Below are 5,514 nucleotides of genomic sequence, written 5' to 3' on the forward strand. Positions count from 1 at the left end.
AGAGTCTAAGAAAAAAAATCAATAGTTTCACAGTCTCCAGGTTGACCTTGAACTCGCTATCCTCCTGCCTCAGCCTACCAAGTGCTGAAATTACAAGACTTGTGCCACTATGCCTGGCTCACTAATAATTTGGAAAAGAAAGAACAGGAGGCTTGAAGTTATTCTTTACCTTTAAATCTTCAGTAAAAGTGTTGTTCTAACACAGCTACCTCTCCTCTAGGTGAAAGCATTGTATTTATATCCAATATTAAGTTATTTTCCCCACCATACAAGGTTTAAAATGGGGAGGGGAAGATCATCAATTAGAACTTTTGATTAGACTGGCTGGTGTTCCATGTCTAGTGCTATCCAGTGGTCCTCAAGTTAAGAAAATATAGGTATCATGTATTACCTTTCTGGAGACTTCTTGCTGGAATAAACTGGGACTCTTCTGAACTAGACTTTTTTTTTTTTTTCCGTTACTGGGAATTGAACTCACGACCTTGTGCTTGCCAGGCAGGCGCTGTGCCGCTGAGCTAAATCCCCAGCCCCTGGATTTTTAAAATGAGACCTTATTCCTACTTTTTGAAGGCCTTTCAATACTCCTCTAGCCGATTGTTTGCAAATGTGCTCACTGCAGCGTGTTAAAGTACAAACATGTGGGCATCACATAAATCCGCATTATTTGCTGTTCTCTGAGCTAGAACCAGTGAGTGTTAGGAAAAGGTAGATAATTACGCACTGTTTCTGAAGTGACTTAACAAAAGGTACAGACGAAGAAGTAGTGACCCGGCTTTCTTCTTCACAGTCCGCGGGAAGGTAGAACGCTGTTCAGCTGCATTAGTGGCAAGACATAAGGAATATATAGACTCTAGACACAACCTAGAAATCACCTGAACAGTGGACCGTAACATTTGGAAGAGCTGTTTCCATGCCATGACTTTCAGGTTGCCAGTGTAAAGACAGACTAGAGAAATAAAATCCTGAATTATATTTTAGTGATTGTTTGTAAGACAATGGGGGATGAAAACACGCCGTTGTTATTACAGAAAAAAAGGATAATGACTTGGATACCTCAGCACGAGTGGTAAAAATGTTGAAATCATCATTCACATTCCTTGGCACTAGCAATGGCTTTTATGTGCTTTTATGCAGAGAAGAGTATTTTGTAATATTCTTGGCCTAAATATTTCAAGTGTGCAAGACAACATAACATAATGATCTTGGTGCTGCTTCAAAAGACAGTGCGTTACATCTGATTGGAGAGTAAAAGATGTCGCTTGAGAGACATGTTTACGTCAGGATCGGTTATGAGAAGAGCAGTTATGAGAATTGCTATGGACCAGCCTTGTCTCGGGGCTGCACAACCCTCCTGACCAGCCATCTTTCACTCACAAAACTTACTGTGTCAAACTAATCGAGCAAAGCAGCTCTAGATAGCTTTTTGTAGCCTGACCTGTGCATTCTGTATTTGTTCCTCTTTAATCAGTTGATAATTTATGTAATTCTTTGCTTAAGGGTGGTTCTGCAATGAAATGAAGCGATTTCAGCAGTACAGTGAGCCTGGGTTTTGTTCACATCTCCTGTGTGAGATACCTTGCATGAGCATGAAACCCTAAGATCACGATCTTTCTGACTCCCCAAACCAACACACACCCAGTAGAAACACAGTTTTGGTATTTTCTAGTTCACAGGAAAATGCGCCCCAGGTTCTGTAGGAAGAAAAATATCTTTCTAGTTCTTTTGGATGAGCAGAACTTTTATAAGACAAATTCAGGTAGAACTTGGAATCTTTTCAGTTTTCTCCAATAAAACTTCACTGTCTCTATAAAAGTTGGGAAAATCCATTCCAAAACAAGCAACCTTGATTCCAGTGCCACAACGTTTAAAAAATATTTTTATGTGCTCAAGTGCAAGTTTGAAGATTAACTGCTTCCGTGGGTACTAGAAAATTATCTTTTAAATTGAAAATTTTCCTATTTAATGTTCTTGGTCAGAGAAGAGACAACACCAGAATTGTGATTCTGTGAGATTTATTTGGTAGCAGTGATTGAGGAGGGTTAGAATGTGAAGAAAGCGAAGTTCACTTGTTTCAGGGCTACTAAAATAGAAAGGAAACACAGGAGACAGAAGCATTGGTGCAGAAAAGAGATTATGCAGATAGGACAGTGAGAGGCAGGATGAGAAAGGCTTGTTGTAGCATTGAGTCCTACACATTGGGAAGCACTGCAACTAGGTGTTCTGCAGCCGGCCTGCGGGGCCTAGGGCCAATTTGGTCATAAAGGAGCATTATTTCGGGTGTGTAATACCCACATTTATTCCTTACACTATTTCTCTTTATGAATTATTCATTTTATGAGTTTTATTATACTAAATAGTGAGTACCTAACAGGAAAAAATATCACAAGAAGGTACTGAATTTTTTATATTTATTGAGTATTCACAAAAAAGCATCAAAATTTTCAACATTGACTGCTTTTTGGTGTACAAAGTCTAAAACATAATATCAGAAATAAATTCCTACATGAATTATGATGAAAATGCAAATAGAACTCTTCCACAAAAGCAATCTGTACTTCAGTGATCACACCTAAGGCAGTCTGCACACATGACAATAGCATGTTCCATGTACACATATTGCTTACACTGAAAGCACGTGTGTTTTGCTTTCCTGGCCTTTCTTGTAGGATATACTTGACATCTTGCTGTTTTGTCAGGAGGTTATTATATTATACAAGGTGTAAATAACAGAAACATAATATATCAATAAAATAAATATGAAGTTTTAAAATGTATTCCATGTTTAGAATAAACATCAATATTTTCACATCAGCTGTGTACTTGCTTACAAAACATAAGTGATAACATCAGAAATAAATTCTGATATCAACTACAATGAAAATATCAATAGAATTCTACTGCAAAAATAAGCTTTACTTCAATTGTCACACCCAAGGCAGTCTTCACACAAGTGCATGCTCCAGGCACACCTGTCACTGACACTAACAGCACATGTGCTTAGCTTCCCTTTCCAATGCAGAAGGCCATTCTTGTCACCTCTTTTGTTTTCCTGTTCTGTCAAGAGCTTCTTACTATAGAGTGTAATGTGCACCTAGCAGGAAAATAAGTTATTAGTAAAACAAAATATGAAATATGTAATGAGTCCTTAGAACAGACATCGACATTTTCACATTAGCTGCGTGCTTGCTTACAAAACTTAAAAGATAACATCAGAAATTAAAACCTACCTGAGATCCACTTCCGGAACCTGCACCACAGCAGCAAATCCTTGCAGTACCTCGACTACCACATCAGCCTCTGCAGATGCCAAAGATGGTGCCGGAAAACCAGCATCCATCAGATCAGAGATTTCAGAGACAACTGTCTGAACTCTGCCGTCTCTTCCCTCGTCTGTCAGGAGTGCCGGAGATAACTGCCCCCGTTACCACTGGCAAATGTCGGAACTGCTTGTCTGTGGAACTCTGCCTTCCTCTCAGGGATTCAAACAAGAATACCATGACCTGCTCTATGAACACGGGGTCCCTGGAATGCCAGGTCCCCCAGTGCATAGCTTCCAGTCACCAGCGGGAATCAAGCGGGAGCCCCGGGATTACTGCATCAGTTCTGCAGTGCCTAACCTCCAGTCATCTTACATGAGAAGGGGATATTTCTCCAGCAGCCACGAAGGTGTTTCATATGAAAAAGATCCTCAGTTATACTTTGACAACACTTGCATTGTGCCTAACCAGCTGGAAGGCAAAATCAAGCAGGAGCCCACCGTGTGTCAGGAAGGGCCCCCTTACCAGAGGCGAGGCTCCCTCCAGCTGTGCCAGCTCTTGGTCACCCTGCTTGATGACCCAGCCGATGCCAACCTCACTGCCTGGACCAGCCGAGGCATGGAGTTCAAGCTGATAGAACCGGAGGAGATTACTCAGCACTGGGGCATCCAGAAGAACCGGCCAGCCGTGAACGACAAACTGAGCGGTTCCCTACACTGCTACTGTGAAAAGGACATCATGCAGAAGGTGGCTGGGGAGCAATACATTCACAAATTTGTCTGTGGCTCGGATGCCGTTTTCTCCGTGGTCTTTCCGGAGAATCAGTGCCTGTTCCTGAAAGCAGAGTCCACACATCCCCTCAGGGAGGACACCCTGCCCCGACCCACTTGGACGACAGCGCTGCTTATCTCCCGGATGTGGATAGCTACAGCAGCCTCCCCGACACCGAAGGCTTTGCTCACTAAGTTTCCGAGTGGCTGAGTGACCAAGCCCTAGAGCTAGCAGCTCCAATTCAGCAAACAACAACAGTGGTTTTGTTTGTGTTCTTGGCTGTTCCCAAAGCTTGCCTTTGAGTATTATCTGAGAACCCGAGCCGGCTCTGACTGACACCCCTACACAGAGATCCTCGGCTGGGAGTGGGAACAGGTAGGGGAAAAAAGTCACCCGAGGCGGTGATTCTCACAAGGTTTCTGGGAAGAGATGGGAATGGAGTCTCCTTAGCACCATGGACAATATATGCAAAGCAATTTTTGTTCTGGTTTGTACCCGCAAGATGGACTGAGCGTGTGACAATCTGTATTGATCATGGACAGCTAAATGTCTTCACACAGAAGGGCTCTGATTTGCAGTTTAATGAAAGAAAAGAAGTCATAAGCTCGTAGCAGAGGAGGGAGGCTTCGCTGGGGAGGTCCAGAATAGATTGTAAAGGCTTTAAAATGCATCTTGAGATTTGCAAAGCTCTCCTGGCTCACTCTGGACACGCCCCCTTGGTCCAGGAAAGGGGATTCAGGACAGCTGTTTCCCACTCCCTGGTTCTCAGATCATAAACCATCGCTTCTCTTGGGAGCCTTCCAGCTGTGTGGTCACCAAATAGCGCCAGCCCCGTCTCTCTTCCTAGTCACATGGCTGAAGGTGGTTGGCTTTCATTTTAGAAGGGCAATGAACGCTTTTGACAGTATTTTGTTTTGCTTTGATGCAGGGGGATTGTTTTGTCTTAGTGGTTGTTTTGGAAAAAGTTGATAAATTGATATCGGTAGTTTTGGTATTTAAAGCAGAAAAAACCGAAAACAAACCTTTTGGTAACTGCGCTGTGTCCCTTCGGCAGGGCCGTGCCGACTTCCTAGGACGCCGCAGCTTGAGAGGGGCTTGCCGGGGCTCCCCTCGGCCGTGTGAAAGCCCGCTTTGTTGCCTGCCTTGTGCCCTCTGCACCGGACAACCCGACAGAACATTTGCACCTGAGTTGTATATTTTTGAAATGTGCAGGGCAGCCTGGACACAAGCTTAGATTCTGTGTGTACAGTGCACCATGGTCACCAATGTGCCCCTGGGAGGCAGATGGACATATTACACGCTGTGTGCTGGTCACCTGGGACCTGGTCACCTGGTGGGAACCCCAGGGCACTTTCCTTGGGCATCACTGATGGCCGCTGCCATTTCATCAGTTCATTTCATTTACCTTTTTTCTTTAAATCTTGGACGTTAAACCCTGCATAACAATTTAGTGGGGTTTGAGACTTACACGTGACACTGACAGGTG

At 43.5% G+C, this 5,514-nt stretch overlaps 1 pseudogene; it reads left to right on the plus strand.

Moving 5' to 3' along the window:
* Window positions 1-1,252: 1,252 nt before the first annotated feature.
* On the plus strand, window positions 1,253-4,222 carry LOC102012078 (annotated as a pseudogene).
* The last annotated feature ends 1,292 nt before the right edge of the window (window positions 4,223-5,514 follow it).

The sequence above is a fragment of the Chinchilla lanigera genome, unplaced genomic scaffold (assembly GCF_000276665.1).
Source record: "Chinchilla lanigera isolate Chin_1 unplaced genomic scaffold, ChiLan1.0 scaffold00011, whole genome shotgun sequence".
Classification (NCBI taxonomy): domain Eukaryota; kingdom Metazoa; phylum Chordata; class Mammalia; order Rodentia; family Chinchillidae; genus Chinchilla; species Chinchilla lanigera.